This window comes from Sorex fumeus, unplaced genomic scaffold (assembly GCF_029834395.1).
Source record: "Sorex fumeus unplaced genomic scaffold, SorFum_2.1 ptg000032l, whole genome shotgun sequence".
NCBI classification, from domain to species: Eukaryota; Metazoa; Chordata; class Mammalia; order Eulipotyphla; family Soricidae; genus Sorex; species Sorex fumeus.
The window spans coordinates 1055445-1080254 of NW_026606089.1; the positions used below are offsets into that span (position 1 = coordinate 1055445).

The window sequence follows — 24810 nt, forward strand, 5'->3', positions numbered from 1 at the left end:
TTCATCATGAATGGGTGCTGGATCTCCTCAAATGCTTTATCTACATCTATTGATATTATCATATGATTTTTATCTTTATTTTATTGAGATGGTGTATTCTGTTGTTTGACTTGAGAATGTTAAGCCATCCTTGCATCCCCAAGATCAACCTAGTTGGTCATAGAGTGTGACCTTTTGTTGAGTTTCTGGATTCTCTTTGCTGGTATAATCTTGAGGATCTTTGGATTTATCAAGGAAATAGGTCTGTAATTTTCTTTTTTGTGGTGTCTCTGTCTGATTTGAGTATCAGGCTGATCTTTGTCTCATAGAAATTGTTTGGGAGTATTTCTGTTTCTTCAATTTCCTGGAAAATCTTAAAAAATGTTGGCAGTAGGTCCTCTTGAAAGGTTTCGAAATACTTCATTAGTGAATCCATGTGGGCCTGGGCTCCTGTTTTGGGGGATACTTTTGATTATCATTTCAATTTCCTTGTAGTGATGGGTTCGAGTTTTCAAAATCTTCTTGGTTCAGCCTTGGGAGGTAATTGGAATCCAGTAATTTATCAATTTATTCAAGATTCTCTCATTTCCTGCTGTAAAGATTCTCAAAATAATCTCTGATGATCCTATGGATTTTGTAGTTTCTATTATGATGTCCCCCTTTGCATTTCTGATCCGGTTTATTAGGATTCTTTCTCTTTTCTTCTTTGTGAGTTCTGCTAGTGGTTTATCGATCTTATTTATTTTCTCAAAGAACCATCTCTTGCTTTTGTTGGTCTACTGGATTGTATTTTGGGATTATATTTCATGGATTTCTGCTCCAGGTTTTATTATTTCTTTCCTCCTGGCTAGTTTGGACTCTTTTTCTTGGTATTTTCCAAAATCTTGAGCTGTAAGTTATTTTTGTAGGCCCTTTCTATCTTCCAGTTGAATTCTGGCGGAGCTATAAACTTTCCTCTTGGAACTGCTTTTGCTCTGTCCCACACGTTCTGATAGTTCCTCGTTATCATTTTTTTCTGGAATCTTTTTATTTCCTCTTTGATTTCTTCTCTAAGCCAATGGTTGTACATTATTTCCCTCAAATAAAATATTTTCTTGCCGAGTTTTTGTCTGTTTGATCTATTGAGAAGTGAGAAAGTACTGTTGAAATCTCCATCTAGTATTGTGTTGCTATCAATGTTTTTCTTTAAGTCTATTAGAAGTTGTTTTTACGTATTTTTCTGGTCTGTCATTAGGAGCATATACATTGAGGAGGGTGAGTTCTTTCTGATGTACATATCCCATGATCATTAAGAAATGACCTTCACTGTCTCTTATAACCTTTAGCCTGAAGTCCACGTGGTCTGATACTAGTATGGCCACTGCAGCTTTTTGGAGGTGTTCTTTTCTTGAAGAAATGTTTTCCAGCCTTTGACTTTGAGCCCATGGTTGCTTTGATTATTCAGATATTTTTCTTGCAGGCAGCAGAATGTTGGGTTCAGTTTTCTATTTCATCCTGCCATCCTGTGCCTCTGAATTGGTGTACTTAGTCCATTGACATTGAGAGAGATCATTGTGATGGGGATTTTTGCTATCTTTATATCGAAATTTTGAGTATTTGTGGGGCTTGTCCTAGCTTAAAGTAGCCCTGTTAATTCTTAATGCAAGAAAAATATGGAACACTTTACAAGTTGGCCTGTCATCTCTGTGTAAGCATCATGCTAATCTCTGTATCATTTCAATTTTAGTATATGTGTTGCCAAACTGAGTATAAGAGCTGATTTTTTCCCTATTTTTCTCTTCTGATTTCTTTGAGTGTTGTCCTTACTCACTCCTATGGCAGACAGTGATTCCCAATCTAGGAAGGTATTTCAAAGCAGCTTGAAGTGATAAATTTAGAACATTAATGTCCCAGAAGGAAAAGTCTGGTTTTTACCATATTATCTTTTACCATACCCAGGGCATAAGTTTTGCAAAATAATTCTTTTGGAAGATGGTGTATCAGTCTTGTTTAATGCTCTACCCTGAAACCTTCATTAAGAAAATTAAACTGGAGCCTTTTGATATTCTCACCTCGGTCCCGTGTACATCTCCAGAAAACGGTGGATTGCGTTGTCCGCACTTTGACCACCTTGAAAGTAAGTAGGATTTTTCTCCTGAAGGAAGAGGTGAGAAGCATATTGATGATTTCATTCCACCTTATTACAAGTTCAACTTGAAGGGAAGGTGAGACTCATGAGGCTCCTGTAAAGGACATAAAAGGGGTCTCAATGTAGTTTAATGGCCAAGACACATTAACAACACAGATGACTCAAAGTAACCTGTGTGCATCTTTGTGTGTATAGTGAGTTTTATATCTACTCATAGTGATTCTCAGTCATTCCACATGGGCAAAACAGACCTGTAATTAAAAATCTAGTTCCCTGAGCAGAATGGGCTTTCTTAGGTGATTGAACATGTGTGTAATATTTTATTACTAAGCACATACAACTGTTTCAATGATGTGTACTTTTCGATCTAAAATTAAGTCTAAATATCTCTGAAATGACAGTCTCCTGACGCCGCACCTGGCTTTCCTCACCGGGGCCCCTTGAAGGGTGTGGGTTGTGTTTCCCTCACCACCCCGTGCAGAGACCTGACAGCTGAAGACCTCTGCAACCAGCAATAGGTATGCTTAAGACCACTCTCACCACACTTGAAGGAGCCTCATGCATGAAGAACTGGCAGAGGAACCCAGGTGTGCGGGACCCGGGGCTGAGATATTCAAGTCTGCTCAGACCAAGAATGGGCCTCCTCCATCCAGATCCCCCATCTTCCAGTAGCTAAGGGTTACACCCCCGGACTGCCTCTGGAGCCATGTAATCCCATCAATGGCCAAGATCCAGAGACTGGATCTTGTTGATCAGACAACAACTAATATTGTCCAGTTCTCTTTCTCGGAGAACATGGCAGGTTACCAAGCATATCTTGCCTACATGGCAGAGACTGGCAAGCTACCCGTGGTGTATTCTATATGCCAAAACCCAGAAACAATGAAGTATCTCATTTCTCTGACCGTGAAGAAACCTCCAATGTGGTACTTGCTAAAATCTGAGGGCTAGGACGAATGGAGATGTAACTAGTGCCTGCTCAAGGAAATCGTTCTCCACCACCAATGATACCAGTATTCCTCCCACCATGCCCCCAAACGTGCCTTTGTGGCAGGGCATTCTCTTTTGTTCTCTGGGGCCATGGCATGCCAGAGAGCCACTCGTGGTGGGCAACTCATGGTCTTGGCTGGCAGGACGAATGGGCTGGTTTCACCCCTCACCCCCAATCCCATGAGGCTGTAGTTGCCCTGTCACCCTAGCTCATACCTGGCTGTCCAATAGTCTCTGAGGTGGTGGGAATCGTGCCGCCAGTGGGGAGAAAGGCAGAAGCGACAATTACCCTTTCCCACCTGAGGGAGAATGGTGCCGTAGCTTAATGCATAGTTCAGTCACATTTCTGCCAAAAGCCTCTGGGTTCTGAATTGGATCCACGTGCCTCTGGTGCTGTGGTCGTGCCGGATAGCCTCTTGTGGGGGTCAAATCGTGATCTTGGTGGGGCAGAAAGAATGGCTCTATGGTCTACTTTTGTCATGCATCTCCCACCCAGAGCGGGTCCTCCAAATACCCTTTAGTGGGTGTTCTGACCTCTATCTGAGCTGCCTTTCCCCCGAGCATGTGATGCCGGCTTACAAGGCCTGGAGCATACCTCCTAGTCCTTATCACTCTATTCTTGGGTATTAGTCTCTCATTCTGTTACTTTATATTCCACAGATGAGTACAACCTTTCAATGTCCGTCCATATCTTTCTGACTCATTTCACTTTCTATGTTGATCCACTTTATGCAAATTTCATGACTTCTTCTTTTCTAACAGCTGCATAGTATTCCACTGTGTAGATGAAACAAAGTGTTATTAACAAGTCATCTGTTCTTGGGCACTAGGTTTTTTTTTCCCCAGATTTTTGCTATTGTGAACAGTGCAGCAATGAACATACAAGTGCAGATGTCATTTCGGCTGTACTTTTTTGCTTCTCCAGGCTATAATTCCAGGAGTGATATTGCTGGGTCAAATGGGAGCTCAATTTCTAGTATTCGGAGAACCGTTCATACTGTTTTCCAAAATGGCTGAACCTGTCCGCATTTCCACCAGCAGTGAAGGAGAGTCCCTTTTTCCCCACATACATGGCAACACCGTTAGCTTTTGTTCTTTTGGATGTGGGTCAGTTTCAGTGGTGTGAGGTGATATCTCTTTGTTGGTTGGACCTGCATTTCCCTGATGATTAGTGATGAAGAGCATTTTTCATGTGCCTTTTGGCCATTCGGTATCTTCTTTGAGAAAGTTACTGTTCATTTCATCATCCCATTTTCTGATGGGGTTGCATGATTTCTTCTTGTAGAGTTCAACAAGTGCCTTGTATATCGTTGATATCAACCCCTTATTACATAGGCATTGGGTGAATATCCTTTCCCATTCTGTAGATTGTCTTTGTATTCTGGTCACTGTTTCTTTTGAGGTGCAGAAGCTACTTAATTTAAGATAGTCCCCTTTGTTCATCTCTGTTTTCACTTTTTTGGCCAGTGGCATGTTATCTTTGAAGATACCTTTAGCTTCAATGTCGTGGACGGTTTTGCCCACCTTGTCTTCAATGTACCTGATGAATTCTGTTCTGATGTTGAGGTCTTTGACCCATTTTCATCTGACTTTTGTGCTTGCTGTTAGGTAGAGGTTTGAGCCCATTTTATTGCATGTAGCTGTCCAGTTTTTCCAGCACCGTTTGTTAAAGAAGTCTTTCTTGCTCCACTTCACATTTCTTGCTCCCTTATCAAAGATTTGATGAACATATATTTGAAGGTGTGTGTCAGTATATTCAATGATGTTCCATTGGTCGGCGGCTCTGCCTTTGTTCCAGTACCATGCTGTTTTAATTATTATCGCTTTGTAGTAGTTTGAGGTTGGGGAAGGTGAGGCCTCCCATCGTCTTTGTCCCAAAAATTGCTTTAGCTATTCGTGGGCGTTTGTTGTTCCATATGAATTTCAGGAGTGATTGATAAACTTCTTTGAAGAATATTATGGGTATCTTTATAGGGATCACATTGAATTTGTACAATGCCTTGGGGAGTATTGTCATTTTGACAATGTTAATTCTCCCAATACATAAGCAGGAGATATGTTTCCATTTCTTCGTGTCCTCTTATTTTCTGTTGTATAGGTCCTTTACTTCCTTAGTTAAGGTGATTCTGAGATACTTGATTTTCTGAGGCATGATTGTGAATGGGTTGCTTTCTTCATGTCACTTTCTTCTCTCTCATTATTTGCATATAGAAAAGCCATAGACTTTTAGGTATTCATTTTATAGCCTGCAACTTTTCCATATAAATCTCTTCTTTCTAGGAGTTTTTTTGGTAGAGGTTTTAGAATTCTCTAAATATAGTATCACATCTTCTGTGAATAGTGAGAGCCTGATTTCTACTTTTCCTACATGACTGCCTTTAATATCTTTTTTTATACAACTCCTATTGCAAGTACTTCCAGTACTATATTCAACAAAAGTGCCAAAATGAATTTTTTTCTTTTTGGGTCACACCCTGCGATGCTCAGGAGTTATTCCTGGTTCATGCACTCAGGAATTACTCCTGGCGGTACTCGAGGGACCGTATGGGATGCTGGGAATCGAACTTAGTTTGGTGGCGTGCAAGGCAAATGTCCTACCCCCTGTGCTATTGCTCCAGCCCCCAAAATGAATTTTTACTAAACACTTTCTATCTGTAAATTTCTATGCTAAGAACAGTGGTATAAACGGTGATATCTGAGTAATTTACAAGTAGATTATGAAGACAGATAATATAAAGAATTTCTTTGTATGAATTTCCAGAATGTGTAGCTTTTATTAAATATATTAAGAATGAACCGGAGGTCTGGATTATACCATGAAAATGATTTCCCTGTTAGAAGTTACCCTTCTAAAATGCAATAAAGTGACACATTTTGAAAATGTTGATTATTCATTCATTGATTCAATGAATATTTGTTAGTCTGGGGGTGCAGTGCCTCCAGGAAGTCAACCTGCACACTCGAGGTGAGTGTATCTACAGTCTAATGGTGCCATCATGCTGCCTGATAACCCCAGATTTCCACTGTGCCTCTGGCTGGATCCCAACACCTCAGGACTAAATTTCCCAAGAAATTAAACTCCCAAAAGATATGTGGGAGTCATGTACACAAACCACCCCTGGCTCAGCTATACAAGCTAATGTATTGGTCTTGCTTGAGTGACCCATAAATAAATCTTGAAAGAGATCAAAAGTCACAGTTAACCTTGGACCTGCACACGGCAGAACACACTAGGGTAAATCGGAGGGAGGCAGGTTAGTTTGTTGCCCACGCAACCACAACTCAGGGCAGCCACTTGCTCCCACAAACCAAAATCTCTACCATGCCCTAGTCTCATTACATCGTCTCAGGATGGATTTCACTGAAATATAACAGCTGAAATTTCGGATATGCGGGTTTTGTGACTGAAATCTCTAGGCTTTCTCTGAGTCAGGATGGGCAGCTCACCCTCACTGCCTTGTACTCATGGAAGCCGCAGCAGTCATGTCCATACCTCAAAGCAACTCCAGCCTTACCTTCCTGATAAAAATACTAAATTCCGGGACTGAGGCGATAGCACAGTGGGTAGGGTGTTTGCCTTACATGCGGCCGACCCGGGTTCGAATATCAGCATCCCATATGATTCCTTGAGCTCGGCCAGAAGTAATTCCTGAGTGCAGAGCCAGGAATAACTCCTGAGCATCGCCGGATGTGACCCCCCCCCAATAAAAATACTAAATTCCTTAAACAAACATGATGAGCTCTTAGTACCTGTATGAGAACCATAATGCACAAAATTAAAAGGAGAGAGAAAGAATTTAAAGAGCCTGCCATAGAGACAGGCTGGGGGTGGGGTAGGGTGTTGGGGGATGTTGTAGGGGACCAGGGACATTGGTGGTGGGAAATTCACAGTAGTGGCGGGAAGCATGTTGGATCGTTGTATGACTGGAAGCAAATTATGAATAGTTTGTAATGGTCTAACTCAAATATATTCAATAAAAATTTAAAAATATATATCCTTAATTGGTATCTCAGACTACTGTTAGAACTTTAAAAACCAGCATATCTATTTTTGTGTTCTCAGGAGAAAAAAAATGTTACTCACCTGTAGGTGCCAATAGCTTGAAGAATGCTAAACCCAAAGATACATCAATGCTGGCCTCTGGCATGAATACTGTAATTGCAGTTATGTTATGTTTTAGAATCAGTTCATGGACAAGAAGTCAAGAGAAGCAGTGGCAAAGAGCAACAATGTTGAATGGATAATGTTTGAGGAGCTTCCAAGGGAGGCGGAAAGATTTGGCATGAGAAGAGGGAAAAAAAACGAAGAGTTAAGTATTAATAAGTATCATGACAAAAATGCAAGGGAGGACATTTTTTGGCAATCGTCACACTCTGTTGAGCTTTTGGTGAGGATAAGTATTAGAAAGTATCTTTCCCATTTAGTGGTAAAAAGGTAACTTTGATGGGTACATTTAAAAATTACTTTAAAAATTAGAATCACCAAGAGATACCCAGTTACAAGGTTGCTCATAATTGAGTTTCAGTCATATAATGTTCTAGCACCCTTCCAGTAAAATGGGGGTGTTTTTGAAGGAATATCCCTGGTGCGAAGACTAGGGCATCTGAATCTTAACACATTTCACCAAATATATGATCTGTACTCACATGATTTACACTGTCTCCCCTGATCTTTGATTTACGTTTTCATGCAATATTTCCTTGTGAAACTCACCAGAAGTGAGTGTCCCTATTTTAGACAAGTACATGTTTCTCTGACATTATATATATATATATATATATATATATATATATATATTTGTGTTCTCTGTAGGAAAAATATATTACTCACCTGTGTGCCAATATCTTGAAGAATGCTAAACCCAAAGATACATCAATGACTGTCTTTGGCCTGAATACTGTAATTGCAGCTATGTTATATTTTAGAATCAGTTCGTGGACAAGACTTCAAGAGGAGCAGTGGCAAAGTTGCATTAATGTTGAATGGATAATGTTTCAGGAGCTTGCAAGGGAGACGGGAAGATTTGGCATGAGAAGAGGGAAAAAAAACGAAGAGTTAAGTATTAATAAGTATCATGACAAAAATGCAAGAGAGGACATTTTTTGGCAATCATCACACTCTGTTGAGCTTTTGGTGAGGATAAGTATTAGAAAGTATGTTTCCCATTTAGTGGTAAAAAGGTAACTTTGATGGGTCTATTTAAATTTTACTTTAACTATTAGAATCACTAAGAGATACACAGTTACAAAGTTGCTCATAATTGAGTTTCAGTCATCTAATATTCTAGAACCTTTCCAGTATATTGGGGGCAGTTTTGAAGGAATATCCCTGGTGCGAAGACTAGGGCATCTGAATCTTAACACATTTCACCAAATATATGATCTGTACTCACATGATTTACACTGTCTCCCCAGCTCTTTGATTTATGTTTTCATGCAATATTTCCTTGTGAACCTCACCTCAAGTGAGGGTCCCTATTTAAGACAAGTACATATTTCTGGGGCATTATATATTTTTTGGTTGCTGGGAGAGTCTCTAAAGCAATGCTCAGGAGGTGTGGGGACCCCACACGCAATTCTCAGAAAACGTGTCCATGGTGCTTGGGGTCCTCTGAGGCTATACAGCCTTTGATACTCTGGCAATCCGGTGGTGCTGGGAGTCAAATTGAGAGCATGTGAGACAAGTTCCATAAGCACTACACTATCTCCTGCAGCCCTGGGTATTAGATTTATGTCAGCATTCCGAGGTCCTCCCTTTTGTCAGAAAGCAGAGACTTGTGCAGGAGAAAGTGGAAGAGACCTTAGGGTTTAGCTAGGTTGACTGAGTAGACGGTGATACCATTAAGATTGGAACAGAAAGTAAAAGTAAAACAAGAGAAAGATCTAACAATAGCAAAGAGGGCTATAGTACTCAAAAAGTTTAGAGACAGGCACATTGGCAAGTAGTTTTAAAAAGCATCCAGGAGAGAATATAGTATTGTGAGTGAACGAATCTACTCTAAGGATTCATCTCATCCTTGAAATGGAAAAGGACAATGTGTTACAGTTACAAATTTACAAATAAGATATATACCATCATATATTTCATCCATATATTTCTGCTGTGTTCCTATGCTTTACCAAGTATTATTCTAATTTTTAAATTTACTTTAATCATTAAAAGAGTATTTCCCTACATTAATCTTTTTAATGAAATGTTTCATTAAAAATGTTTTTTAAAAAATTTATTTAAAATGTTTTATTAAAATGTTATTTAAAAAAGAAACATGTGGGCCACATAGTTAGTGCTATATGTAGAGGGTTTGTATGCAGCGAATCTGAGTTCAATCCCCAGAATCCTGAGCCTTCCAGAAGTGATCTCTGCATACAGAGTCAAAAGTGAGCCCAGAACACATATGGGTGCACTCCATTCGCCACAAAAAAGGAAGAAAAGAAAAACATATAACTGATTCTTGAGTAACATAAAGGTTAAGGGTGCTAATTCCTATATAACTTTTGAAAGCCCCCAAATTTAATAGTCTGCTATTGACCAAGAAGATGGTTTTTTAATAGTATTTACTTACATTGTCTAAGTAGTGATATGTGTGGTATGGAAATCTGTACATTTTGATACATTTTAAAAAATTAAAATGCATTTTCTAACGGACTTTATAATACATTTGTAGTTTATAGTAATACGTGATAAATTATATTTCTTTTTGGGGGGGTATTTGGGCCATAGTATGTGGTGCTTGGGACTTCTGATTCTGTGATCAAGGGTCATTCCTGGTGGTGCCAGCCATTAATTTTGGTTGACTGTGTGCATGGTAATTGCTTTAACCCCTATACTAAGTCTGGGGTCCAATCAAATAAATTATCTGCATATATTTTATACATTCATGGCATACTTTTTCTTAGATTTTTTGATATATCAAGGATATATTGATCATCTTTAGGAAAAGATATTACCTGATTTTTAAATATTTGTAATTTGTGGGGAAATTTTAATTTCTCATTTTAATTTGTGCTCTTTGTCTACTAGTGAGCTTGAAAATTGTTCTTGTGTGGTACTACATGGAAAATAGTATGCTAAGCGAAATGAGTCAGAAAGAGAGGGACAGACCTAGAAAGGTTGCATTCATCTGGGTAACATAAAGTAACAAAATAAGAGACTAACACACAAGAACAGCTGTGATAAATACCAGGTTGTTCACTCCATGACTTAGAGGCCAGCTGCATTCTCTAGGGGTAAAAGCAGCACAGATAGAGAAGGGAGCATCCAATAAAGGGTGCTGGGAAGATCTGCCCAGGAAGGGAGATGCCTGCTTAAAGTAGTCTATGAACGGAACATTATTGCCAGCCATTGTCTCTTCTGCAGACCACAGCAACCAAAAGGAGAAATAGAACAAAAGGGAGTGCCCTACCAAAGAGGCAGAGTGGGATGGGGATGGGGTTTGGGTAGGATACTGGGATTGTTTGGAGTGGAGAATGGGCACTGGCGGTGGGATGGGACCCAATCATTGTATAACTGAAACCCAAGCACAACAACTAGTAAGTCTACAGCTGTACCTCATGGTGGTTCACTAAAGGAGCAAAAAAAAAAAAAATTTAAAAAAAGGAAATTGCTCTTGTGTTTACTAGTCATTTACAGTTCTTTCAATACAGATTATATGATCATAGTTTATGCTTATTTTTTCTATACAAGTTTACTAGCTAAATACTGATTTATTTCACAGCACCAATTTATTAAAAACATTCATACTTTGCCTATCATATTAATTGCCAGAATTTGTTGGTTTTACTTGTTTTTTGATCATGTAATTTGAATTTTAAACTTTTCTTTCAGATTGCAAAATTTTGACACAAATGAGCATATGTTTTTATCTTCTACAGTTCTAAACTGAGAACAACTGTTTGTTTTGTACAAATAAGATACCTGTACATTTACAATTTCTTCTCATTATATTTACATTTTAACATATCTCGATTCATCTACAACTTATCATAGTAAGTGTTGTCATATTGAAAGAAACCACCATTTTTTTTCAATCATAGCACTGTAGTACTATGCTCCCGCGATGCCTCAATTCGCTCAAGCAGGAACCAGTAACATCTTACAAGAAATTGTGAGACTTGTTGCCACTGGTTTTGGCCTATCGTATACGTCATGGCTAGCTTGCCAAGCTTTTGCTTTATGGACAAGATACTCTGGGTAGCTTGAAGGGCAGAGGAATCGGAATCAGGATTCGCCTCCTGTAAGGCAAATGCCCTACCCGCTGTACTTTAAACGTTATATAAAATATACTAGTAATACCAAATGTTGTTTCTTTAACAGTGCAATATAAACGATTTTTTAGTAATTTTCTTGATTTATTAATGAAATATGTAAGCTCTTGTGTATAATGGGAGTATTTTTCTAACAGAAGAGTCTGACGAAGGTGAAACTGTTATAACTGTCTTATAGGATTCCATCTCCTTAGCCTGCTTCATTCTACATCTCTCTCTATCCAATCCGGTCTTCTTCTTGGGAATCTGACCTCCTGATTGCCTAGCCTCTACCTTTCAACTGCCTACTTTATGACATCATTCTCCCACCCATCCAACTACCAACTGGTAGAATCTTGGGGTTCCCATGCAGTTGTTTGTAAACAAATTTGAATCATCATGGCAAGTGACCAGTGACCAATCACCAATCACCAGTGACCAGTCATCTGTACTGGACACTTGTGGTCTTAAGCCGCTTCAGTGTTCAGACGTACTCTCGTACCGTCTCCTGTTCTCGTCTACCTTTCATCGGTATTTCCTCTTCTCTGACCATGGCAGGTAAGGAATAATACATTTCAACGCTTTTCATTAGATATATCATCCCTAAACTTAGCAGTAAAATAAAAACAACATGTAGTAATGAAAGAAAGTATTCAAGTAGAATTTTATAAGCCTCATTTTAGCTTGACTTTGACATTTGCTGTGTGATTTTAGACATTGGCTTTCGTTCTGTCATATACAAAGTGCTTTTGCTCATTGATTACATTATATTTTAGAAACGTTTACAAGCTCAAATACACATATATATATGTATGAGTGTTGATTCTCTGTGTTTCTTTTTCCTTTTAATAGTGAATTTTACATTACATCCATTGAAAAAATATAAATCAGAGACAGTATTTTTACAGAAACAGAAAATGTAGATGCTGTGGAAAACTGTTAATATATACTAGAATGTTTTCTATGTAATGGTCTCTCCACTTGTATTTATATTTCAGTATTTTAAATATAGTGCCATTACACAGTAATAATCATTGATCTATGAGTTTTCTATTTAAACCAGGTATTAAGAAAATATGGGCATGGGGAAGGTGTGGAGTGCTGAGTGGTAGAGAGGCAAGCCCTCAAAGGTAAGAAAGTTTGGGATCACTTTCTTCAAATATTGACCAATAGAATCCAAGACGATATGAGGGAGAATAAAATAGGAAAGAAAGAAAGAAAGAAAGAAAGAAAGAAAGAAAGAAAGAAAGAAAGAATATAGACAGCGATTATCAAGGAAGGGGAAAACGTTTGGACAGAATGTTGAAGAGAACCAAAGATTTAAAATCAAAAAAGAAAGAATACATATTAAATATTCTGAGATAAATACACTGAGAACAAGTCAAAGCAATTTACTTCAATAAATGCAAGGACTAGAAAGTATACTATGCCTTGAATAGGGTACCATAAGAAAAGCAGTTTATCAGAAAGCCATCCTTGCTGGCTTTTTTCCTTATTATCTCTTAGAACACAGTACATGGTACTTGACAATTTGGCGTATAAACATGCTTCAGAAGTGATGCTTCCCATAAATACCTAATAGTGCTTATTTAAGGCGTTGGAAGAAAACGGGATCTTCAATGGTTTTATTACGTTCTGGTTTTTAAGTACATGGACTCGCTGCCATTTAAATTTAAAAAATGGTATATTTTAACTTGAATCAGGAGATTTGATTCATTTGTGTGGTAAGTAGGTTCCAGGTTAAAGGTGCTTGTCATATTTACAAATATTATTTCATGTGATTTTTTCTTCCTTACATGAGAATATTTTGATAATAGTCAACTTCTGTTTTTAGATCCTAAGAGGACATAGAAAAATCAAGTCTCACATGTCTAATTGCATATTTTTGTCATATTTGTGAATTCTGAGTTTTCCTACATTAAAGATATTTTATTGGATTTGGTGCTCATTTATTAAACATTGAGAAGAATGTTTTCCTGACTGAAAAAGATAATTCTAATCTAGGTGTTGAAATGAAATTTGTAATATTTTGTGATAACTTTTTAAATGATCTTTTGTGTTTCTTGTGTGATCAAGTGAAATCCTATGCTATGTTTAACAGGTATTGTTTGCTTGTTAATATTCAAAGGTATTGATGAGAATAATTTTTTTGTACTTTCGAAGTTTCTTTCTGTATTTTACTCATTTAAAACATTTCTTGTCTATGAAATACAATCACGTTTATTCCTATTTTCTTTTTGTTATGTAGTTACTGGTAAATCTTTTCTGTTTGATGGACTGGAAAAATGTGCACTCAAAAATCACCTTCTATTCCATTCTTTGGCTAGCTTTTTTTTCTAAAATAGAATAGACTCTTCATATTGTATATGTGGAACAATTTATTAATAACCTTATTGGACTGTTTTATTTGGTTTTGTTTGAGACCACATCCACTGTTATTCAGGGCTTACTCTTGGATCTGCTCTCAATAACTTACTGTACTATGCTGCTTGCTACAGAGCCCAGATTTCATTGATATCTATATACTTCTTTTTCAGTTCTGTGATACATATTTTTCATTATGTTTTCTTTATACTTCCTCCTATGTAAACCATATGAAATGTAAAAATTATATTCATGTATGCATTATTATTCTTAGAGTTATTAGTAACTACATTTTAGAAAAACAACTTAAGTCACAGAGATTCAATAAAGTTTTCATTCCAAAAACATTTCTTGGGAAAAACTCAAGTAGTCATTTTTGAAGTGGATCAAAACTCAGGGTAACCTTCAATGCATCAACAAGATTAAGTCATAAGTGAACCGTAAGTTACAGATATTCATTGCACAAGTCAAATGGAAACCTGATGATTACAATGGTAATAGTTGTAAAGACCCCAAATGCCTATATTAAAGTAAGGTATCTTCCTAACCATTTCTGCAAAGTAGTGATCATGCAGAGTCTTGGAAAAAAGTCCACATGCTTAGGTTCCGTAACTTGGAAATTCATAAGGGACAGAGAGGTAGTACTGGAGAGGGGATGAGTCACTTGCCTTGTACACAGCCAATCTAGTTGAATCTCTGTCACTGCATACACTCTCCTGAATGTTATAAGGGGTCACTCCAGAGTGTAGAGCCAGAAAGAGCCCAAGATCATTGTCAGTTATTGGTCCAAACTATTCTCCTTACCACGCCCAACAAAAATGATTGGAAAACATGAAGTCGCTTTGTCATTTCTGGCCCTCAGGTTTCTTCTTGTCCAGAGAATGTTACCCATTCTCCTAGACTTCCTAGTTTGGAAAAGCTTGCCTTATAGGAAATAACATATTAGTCCATAGGAGAGCAAGCTTCAGGCATTGCTAGGGTAAGGAGAAACTATCTGTAAGCAAGAAATCCAGTTACGGACAAGATCACCTGGTTCTTCTACAGTTCTGGGTTTATTTGGGAGCACGATATCAAATATACAAAGTGCCAAAAGATTCCAGGCTTCGAATCACCCCAAATTGTTGGAATTTTGGAAAGTCAATTGATTGTTGGTACTAGAAGCATCGCAATGGCTTAAATTTTAAGTTCATATTGTTCCTCTCAGCATTGCAGGAGATTATTAGTCTCACAGAATTTTTTCATCACCCTCTTGTTCCTTACAGAAAATTTTCAAAATCCATCTGTATTGGGAACTTCACATACTCGACAGCTTTCCCTTCCCGTAGTGAACTATGCAGCTTCCCTAACAGGAAGTGTCTGCAACTACTCCAGATTAATGCTCCAGCTTTAAGTTCTTCTTGGCTGCTGCCCTCAGCCTCTGGCACCTCTTTCCAAAAACTGATGGATAGTGCCTAACTTTACCAACATTTCAGCACAACAATGCTATCTGGAGTGTTTAACCAGAGTCATATATCCACCTCAGCTTCTTCCTATACTAGTGTTTTGGAATGGTATAATTAAGGAAGTGCTGAAATGAAGTCTTCTATGGGAGACTTTTCTGTGACTGTCCTTGACCAAGACACCGCTGTCTCTTCCATGTCTAAGGCAGCTCGCTATGAGAGAACCCTAGATACCTACAACATGCTGTCTGTGTACCCATCACTTTCTGCCAGTCTTGTTGAGAAAACACCATCTCGGTTTCCATATCAGAGTCAAAGTCTGTCACTTCTCCCCCAGGACCGAATACAGGTGTATTACAATCATCAAGGTTCTCTGGGAACTCTCCTTTCTGGCCTGCAGTCCTATGACTCTATGTCATACACAGGACAAAACGGCTCTGCCCCCCAAGCTTACAGCAACTCATCTAGAGAAATTGTTATGGTTCTGAAGGAGGTCCAGCCGCCAAATAACCAAACACCAACCTCCTCCTCTGGAATCGACTTCTCTGTGTCTACTCAACCCATCACAGAATCGAGTTATCAAGGTGAGTTAAACTGAGAGGAGGGAAAGAAAATTCAAAAATTGGGGTCAAAAAAGAGGAAAACCGTCCATAGACAGGTGGTATTTAAATACACTGAGATTTTTAAGTTTACGAATGAAGTTAACTAAACTAAGTTCATGTTTACTCCCCTCACTCATTTTACAACATGTTATTTTCACACTCAACATAAGAGCTGCTAATGGAGATTGGAAGTTATGATAGCATAATGGATATCTAGGTTTCATATAATGAAACTTCAGGAGCTCACAAAGGAATGCCACATTTTTCCCTAGTTATTTCATATACTTTTAAAATTTTTATTAGTTAAATATCATGAGGCACAATTGTAGACTTACAAATTATTGTGATTAGATTTCATTTATACAAAGATGTAGTACCTATCCCTCCACCAGTACCCATTCTCCACCACTAAGGATCCCACTATTCCTCCCAAAACCCATCGCCCCAATCCCACCCAGCCTCTGTCCCAAGTCTCTTATTTTTAAAGTTAGGTTACACAGAAACTCAAATACAAAGAAAACCAAAAAACAACAGCACCACATGACAAACAGTAAGAACTACAACATTTACCTCCAATCTTCAAGCACAGGGCCTTGTCCATTATCCGTAGAATACCCAGTAACAATGCCTTGCCTGTTGCTGGTAGGTGCACAGTTGTTGTACCACTAGTTTTGTGGAGGGAATATCTCATTTCGCAGGCACTGATTTCTTCCTTCCTTCCTTTGTACTGATGAATTTACTGGGGATGGAGACTTCCCTGGCATGGAAACCTTCAGGTCAGACATTTGGTCTGATACAAATTTCCAAATTGCCCACATGTTGCAGTAGCAGGATTCAAAGACCTGAGAGTAATCCACCACGTGAATTTGGGGAAGTTCCCATAATATCTCCAGACCAAAATAACCTGGGGCTGACCCCAACTCCAACTCAGGAACAAAAGTTTAAGAATTTTGATCAGATGAAAACTGGGCTTTCAAAACCTCTGGATACCTACCGATCCCAGTAGACCTAAATCAATGCAAAGATCTGCAGGTAATGAACACCACTGACACCATCACTCTGAAGCAGGTGCAAGAAAATTCAAGTGTCACTAAGGGGACCTCCCATGTAAAATGGAAGAACAAAAAGGAGGCTTCTGAACCTCTTGAGGGAGAACCCAAGACCAAAATCCAGCCAAAGGTCCGAGAATGCTTGCTAGGGGGAGCGGGGATTGTTCCTAATGCTGCAGTCAGTGAGAGGTGTCCTGTGACCACGGCCAAGACTAACAGCAAACCTCACAAAGCTGCCTCCAGCAGGATCAGCAAGACAAAGAGCCATGGGCATGAGAAGATAAAAAACACCAGAGAAAACTCTAAGAAAGCTAAGGAGTATAAGCAGCAAGGGAACAAGGTAAAGGCAGAAGAAAAGCCCACCAAACATTAGATGAAACGCAAGAAAAGTCAACCTGAGCTTTGCCAAGAGGCCGTTAAAAAGCCCCGCCTCTACCTAGGCATACACATGCTAGATTCTGTCCAAATTTGGAATAGGCTGAGGAAGGCAGATGAGTCTAAGATGACCAGAAGAGAAGTAAAATTCTCCGTGGAAGCTGTGTTTACGCCTCATGGCCACCTTTGGAAAATAACCAAACTTGAGAGACATCACTAAAAGGTTTGGGGGGTCTATCCATAAATGATGGTTGGGGGATGCGAACACATACACTGGGGAATAAACCTACCAGATGAGTGATCAACGCCCTCAGAGTCATTCAAGGATGACTCTATACAGGGCAAAGCCAAGAGAACAGTTGCAGCATGAAGCCTGAAGATAAGCTCCTGGGAGATGCAAAGATAAGTCACCATGTCCTCAGGCCCTCTGTTCAGCATCCCTAACTGCACCATTTCACTTATCCCAACAATATTCAGAGTTGCTGTTACGGTGACACTTCACTAGCGTGTTTCAACAATTAGGTCCATTGCCTCTGTAAGTCTTTGGATTTGTAAACTCCCCAAGGTAGCCAAGTCTGCTATGAGGAAATTTCTGGTGGGGGAAGATCAAATTATATTAGCTTTTGGGGCTGTTCTTTGGTCTTCCATGGTCCCTGGTGTCTGTAGTTTTCCCTAAACATCGCTTTTAACTGCAGCTCACACAAGAACCAACCTTATAAATGGCGTTATGGCTGCATTGCGGTAGGTACCGTACTAAGACATGCGTCCTAGGTCACCACTCCCAAAGCAGTTAGTAACAGGTGACCTTGCGCCTGGAAGGTTGTGGTGGAAAGAGATGGTCCTAGGAGAGTTAATGGGGTGATGGATGGATGGAAAGGAAACCGGTAAGGGTAGGGAAGTGGAAATCTGGTGATCATCATGGGATAGTTGGTGGATGTTTTTCAAATAAGTTAAAATATTTTTTTCTAAATGAAATTCAAGAGAAAAATACGGAAATAAGATAGGTTCTAAAGAACAGTTTACATATAAGACCCAGAGAGCTGAAAGGGCTGGCATTCCTTCTGGAGCTTTCAATCATACTATTTACTAAATATGTCATTTTCACATCACTTAGCTGTGTAGAGTAATAGTGAGAAACAGAATGCCACCGGAAAAGCAAACTGGATGACCACCTTTCATAAAAGGCAGGTGGAAGGTGTTCACATGGATCCCAAGTGCAAAGATATGTTAACAGGAACATATATTTAACTAATTCTGCTTGGTACCAGTAACTACTTTGTTGAAAATGGGGGGAAATGAACGCAGTTTCTGACTGAACTGAGACTAACCAGTTCATAGATTTTCCCAGGAAATGGTAGTTGACTGGCTGGGAACAGAAAAACGTGAAAAGTGTTTTGCTACCTTAATGTATGGCTGGAGGAAATTGATCCCAGTAATCTCTTAAAACTAACAAGCTTCAACTGTCTTGAAGGAATGTTGTATTCACTGAGCAAAAAATGTTGGGAGAAAAGTCTGAACTGATGGGAAAAGAGACAATAATTGCAAAAAGAAGGGCTTGAAATTTGGGTTCCTCTGAAAACAAAGCTTGAAAAAACAAGATCTGGTGGGAACATGATTTACTGGGAATGAGATCTGAGGAGGAAAAGAGTGATATCAGGGATGTGAACAAGGGAAATCCAAGTTAAGGAAGACTTAGCTAGCTGACTACCCCATGGGCAACATGGTTCCAAGAATTCCAGAAATTACCAAGGAATTTACTTTAATTTTCTTTCTTTTATATGGTCAATTACAACATGTATTCTGTGCCTTCTTCAAACAGAATTTGGAGTATTCATTTCTTTCTCAATATTCTGTTCATTGGTGTAAGCATCTTAAATAACTGCTGGATAACAGAATTATTGATCAGACTTATTTTTTACTTTAATGTTTATTTCAGATTACTGAAAACTAGGTCTAAAGTAAAGTGTGTCTTGATTGGTACAAATAGAGAAGGGAGGTCTAGGGATGGAATTAGAGATTATAGTGTACCACATTCAGTTCCTAATAAAACAAATAAAGGACAGTATCCCAGATAGACTATTGAAAAAGATATTCTTCTCCATTTAACCTATATATTCAGCATTTTCTATATTTAATTAAAAATGAAAGAATGATCCTATATTTGGTCTTTTAAAGACATTCCAGTTTGGTTAAGGAAACAAACACTGCCTATGAAATCATAACAACTTAATCATAAAAACCAGATTACTACATAAATTTCCAACAATGTCAGTGCTAAGAATTGTTTCCCTGGATCTCACTAGTGTACATGATAGTCATATGAATACACCTGTGTGGATACATCGCTGGTATCTAATTTAGAGAATATATATATAAAGATTAGATCACATAGCTGAGTGTGATCCCAACTTTTCTAGTCACTGCCCTGCCTCCCTACACCCAAAGACTTGTACGAATCCTTATGTATCCATGACTTTTCCTCCTCCCCTCTCCCAGAGTCTTTTAAAATTTCTTTTCCAGTACTAATGTAATGCACTTTAGAAAATCTTGAGTTAACCTTAATTTTTGTCATTTAGCCTTTATATAGAGAACCAAGAAAATCTTATTAAAAGTGTATTTTTGTATTCTTTGAAAATGGTAATAAGAACATTATCATTGAGTCCCTGAATATACATTATATAAAGAATTTTGTTAGAAATTCCCTGTACAAATCAATACTCGAAGAAATAAATAACTTCTCTGAATGAGAATGAACTGGGACATTTCAAAGTATCAATCAGTGAATCAAAGATGAATCATAGTATCCTATAACTAAAAATGATCTTGTTGTAATCTAGTCAACAACACCATTACATTTTTCCCTATACCAGCTGATAGCACTTTTAATGTTTTAAATTATTTTCGATTTATTTTTATTAGTGAAACACCATGAGGTATAGTTGTAGACTTACATACCTTTGTGCTTGGGTTTCAGTTATACAAGTATCAAGTACCCATCCCTCCACCCGTGCCCATTCTCCACCACCAAGGAACCCAGTGACCCTCCCACCCCCAGTCTCCCCCACTCCGCCCCACCTCAGGGCATTCCCTTTTGCTTTTTCTTTGCTTTAGGGTGCTGTGGTTTGCAATGGAGGTCAATACAATTACATTTTCAAAGAAGAAAATAGGCCCCTAGATGTTCAAGACACTGCTAGTCTCCTGGGCTTCTTCCCAGCATGTATCCTGCTCCAAGCCCGCCCTTTGGAAATATGCTGGGAAGGAAAATGGATGTACCTTTCCTCACACTGACCTGAAAGACTCTTGATGATTCTCAGCCACATCAACTATTGCATTTATTGCCTGATATCACCTCCTGTCCTTTATTTTTTTTAAAAAAAAATATTTGATTTTTTTCTGGATTATAAAGAAAAAAATCTAAATGCACTAATAAAACAAAAGAAAATCAAACCTTTACACTCTGACATCAGAATTGTCCTTACAATAGGGGAAGTAAATGACTGAAATTGGTAGGGGAGTGTTGTTAGTTGGTTGTGGACTTTAGCTGGATATTTGACAGTGCATGGAGTATGAATACACAGTTGCTGAGATGAGGAAGTCTGTACTTGAAGCGAATACAGTTTGTAAACTAGTCATCACAACTATATGTCCATATGAAATTTATCTACATATTCTTTGTGCCTCCCTTGCATTTATGTGTTATGCATGCCTTATACTGGCCTCAGAAATGCATCTGAGGCCACTCGGAAAATTAGTTGCGTGCCAAGTAGGGTGAGAGATGTACTAAATAATTGGAGGAGGAAGAAATATGTGTTGGAGCTCACGAGACGTGTAAGAGGAAAATATAGATATGTATGTGTGTGTAAATACACATATATATGTATAAATCTATATATGGGCTGGAGCGATAGCACAGTGGGTAAGACGTTTGCCTTGCACGCGGCCAACTTTGTTTCGATTCCTCTGCTCCTCTAATAGAGCCCGGCAAGCTACTGAGAGTATCCCTCCCGCATGGCAAAGCCTGGCAAGCTACATGTGATGTATTCGACATTCTAAGAACAGTAACAACAAGTCTCACCATAGAGACGTTTCTGGTGCCCGCACAAGCAAATCGGTGAACAATGGGAGGACAGTGCTACAGTGCTATGGTTAATTCAAACGGCGTTTATGCAAAATATGAAAGAAACAAATAAATATTCTATAAAGCTGATTACACCTATTAAATTAATATAACTTTAAATAGTGTTCAGAAATGAAGTTGAAGAATTTTAAGGCTATATAAAGATATTGACAATATATCAAGAAACACATGGATCTTTGAGGAGCAAGAACACGTAGCTCTTGTCCTATCTTAAGATCATTATTTTTTGCTTTTATAGAATATGCTTTCCCTGAGTTTTTAAAATAACTTCAGTTTTTTAGAAAGCATCATAATCAATTATATTATTTAAAAAATAAAAAAAGTTGGGTTTGTAAGTGTATTCCGTATGTTTGGAACCTGGGAAGTATTTTCCTATGTAAGCTACATTAAACATGATATTTATAACAGAAATACCATCTGCAGTAGTATTCACAATAGCCAGAAGAAACTATGTTATACCTACACAATTGAATACTACGCAGTTGGCAGGAAAATCACATCATGAAATTTTCTTATAAATGGATGTACACGGAAGAATATCATGCTCAATGAAATCAGTCAGAAGGAAAGGGGTATACTGATTGGACTACCCGTTTTTTGGATATAAAAAACCAGAATATGAGACTAATACCCAAGGATAGCAGAAACACAGGCCAGGAGAATTGATCAATGGTTGGATGCTTGCCACAAGTGCTGAAGGCAGGCATGTGGAATAAAGAAGTGACTGCTATGACAATAATAGTTGGAAGTGATTACTCTGGGTGATAACTGAGTGCTGAAAGTAGGTAAAGAAATAAACGTGAGAATCTCTCAGTATCTGTATTACAATCCATAATGCCCAAAGGATGAGAGAAAGAGATAAAGAGAGAGAAAGAGGCGCCTGCCTTAGTGTAGAAACAGCAGGCTGTCAGGTAGGGTTTGAGGTTGGGAGAGGGAGTGGTGGGAGAGAAACTGTGGACATTAGCAATGGAACTTTATACTAGTGGAGGTTGGGTGTTGAAATATCCTATGAATGAAACTGAATCATGAAAACGTTTGTAATTTGTGTCTCCTGTAGATTCAATACAAAACATGATATTTAGTTTCTACCACCATGACTAACCTATGAGTTTGCTGAAATTTATTTTCATCACCTTGGCTGGTCTCATTACATGGGTGCCTGTGTGGTAAAATTTTTTTTTAATTTTATGCGGACTTAAGAGACAAAACTAATGGGGTTGGGATTTATGGTGGAATGGGAGAAGAGCACAAAAATCCCTGTTGACCACAGCTCAGCAGGGTCAGCTAACTTGTGTGATGCCAGACCTCCTTCACTGATTTCCTCTTTTTATTGTGGAAAAATGAAAAGACTTTTCAGGCTGCCAGGGGGTTGTCCCCTCCAGTTTACATTATTTTCTTTTCGATCAGCACGGTTTAAAGATATTTGAAAAATTTGGAGCTTAATGATATGTTCTCATATATTTCCCCTACATTTTGTCAGTGGGAATAAATCCAGGAAGGCCAGCATGAAAAAGTTGAGGTGTATGCCTTAACCACCAATGCCAACACTAATGTAAGTATGGAACCCAAAGTACAATAGTTAAACTTCAAAATGTGTTTGTCAAGGAAATCGATGGGAATGCAGGGAGAAATGGGTCATTTGTTGGTGGAGGGATGCAGACACTGGTGGTGTGATTAGAATTGGAATATTGTATTACAAAACTCCATTATAAATGACTTTGAAAATCAAAATTGCCTAAATTTAAAAAAGAGAAGTCAACTTACGTCGATATTTCAAGAAAGCTTGTCTTAGAAAATTTTGGCAGGGAGACCATAGTTGGTAGAGAGATGGAGAAAGAAAGGGAGAGTTGACAGTTGGGAAGAGAAGCCTGGATATCAAGGAAAAGATTAAAGCTGATCTTAGAAGATTTGGAGCCAGCAGAGTTTCGAGAGTTAAATGGTGAGACCATTGCAGTTTAGATAGTTAAATAGAGAGATTGGTTTCAGTCATCAGCAGTGTATACATAGAGAGAGTTCAAAGACCTCACAGATATTCAGGCTATATTAACTAACAAGGGGAGCGTTTTTTTTTTCCTGAAGCACTGTGTAAGGATAATATATTGCCAGGAAGAATGATAAGAAGTTGGTTCTCTTTTTCACAGATTAATATATTAGAGATGAAAACTTTTGTACAAAGGAATCTATCATCTTGTCCTGTTGCTCTGTTTTCTTGTCATCATTCCATTCTCCCCCATGACCCTACCTAATCAGGGCTCTGAACATTTCTCAACAGTGTCACCACATAGCCTCAGAGCATGTGTTAACTGCCCGTAGCTCACACCTCTCATGATTGCCCCCCACCCAAGCCAGAGCCATCCTTCTGAAAGCAAGGATATTTGCTGAAATCCCGTTCTTCCTTGAAGTGAAGTCATGATTTACCTTGAAGTCATGATTTACCTCTTCTTAATCATTGTGTTTACAAATTTAGATGAATGTCCCTATACTAGTGACAGGGATTTTCCAAACTAAGAAAAGCATAAACATTTCCCTTTCCCCCAAGAAATTTGGGCCTGTTATTTTCTATCCACTGCTAATAATATGTGGTAATAAGGAAACAGAACTGAAGTAAAAACAAGTACATTGTCAATTTGGTGCCATGACTAGTCAGTCTGAGTATAAGTATATATTTCTAAAACAAAAAGCAGAAGAAAAGGAGTTGGTTGCTATCAAAGAATGCCAAATCTGTGCCAAGAAATCCTTTGAAAATAAAAATTGTGACTATGGAATGAATATAATTGCCACTCAATGCCTCTTTTATAGACCACAACACCCAAAAGGAGAAAGAGATCAAAAGGGAATGCCCTGCTACAGAGGCAGAGTGGGATGGGGGTATAGGTGTGGAAGGGATACTGGAATGTATGGTGGTGGAAAATGGGCACAGGGGGAGGGATGGGCATTTGATCATTGTATAATCGAAACCCAAGAACAAAAATTTGTAAATATACAACTGTACCTCATGGTGTTTCAGTAATAAAAATTTAAAAAAATAATATAAAAATTGTTTTGTCTGCCAGAGATCAGCCGATGGGAACCTCTCTGAAGGCAAAAGATTAAATTGGTAGACTTTTATTTTTCTTTGAGTATATTAATTTAATTTTGGAGTCAATTTATATGACAGTTCATAATGACACAGAAATTTTCAGCACTTCTCTTATTTAAAATATAGTGATACACAATATCTCTATCTCACATTATTTTTATTTCTGATAATTTGACACAAAAGATACGTCAAAATCATAGATAAATGTAAGTTATTTAAATACTGTTTTGATTATTTAAAATTACATTATAGAATTACTAGAATTTCATAAATTTTAGGATTATGCATAATCAACGTGCATGTATCATATTACACTCACTACTGAAAGGCCTACTCTGTCATTCACCATTGTTCAGTTTTTCCACTTTGATTACACCTTTCCATCTGGTAACTAAATAGTCTCATGGTTCTAAAGTTTGTTTG

At 38.2% G+C, this 24810-nt stretch overlaps 1 pseudogene; it reads right to left on the reverse strand.

Moving 5' to 3' along the window:
- Positions 1-1625: 1625 nt before the first annotated feature.
- LOC130025866 (uncharacterized) lies at positions 1626-1722 on the reverse strand (annotated as a pseudogene).
- Positions 1723-24810: the final 23088 nt, after the last annotated feature.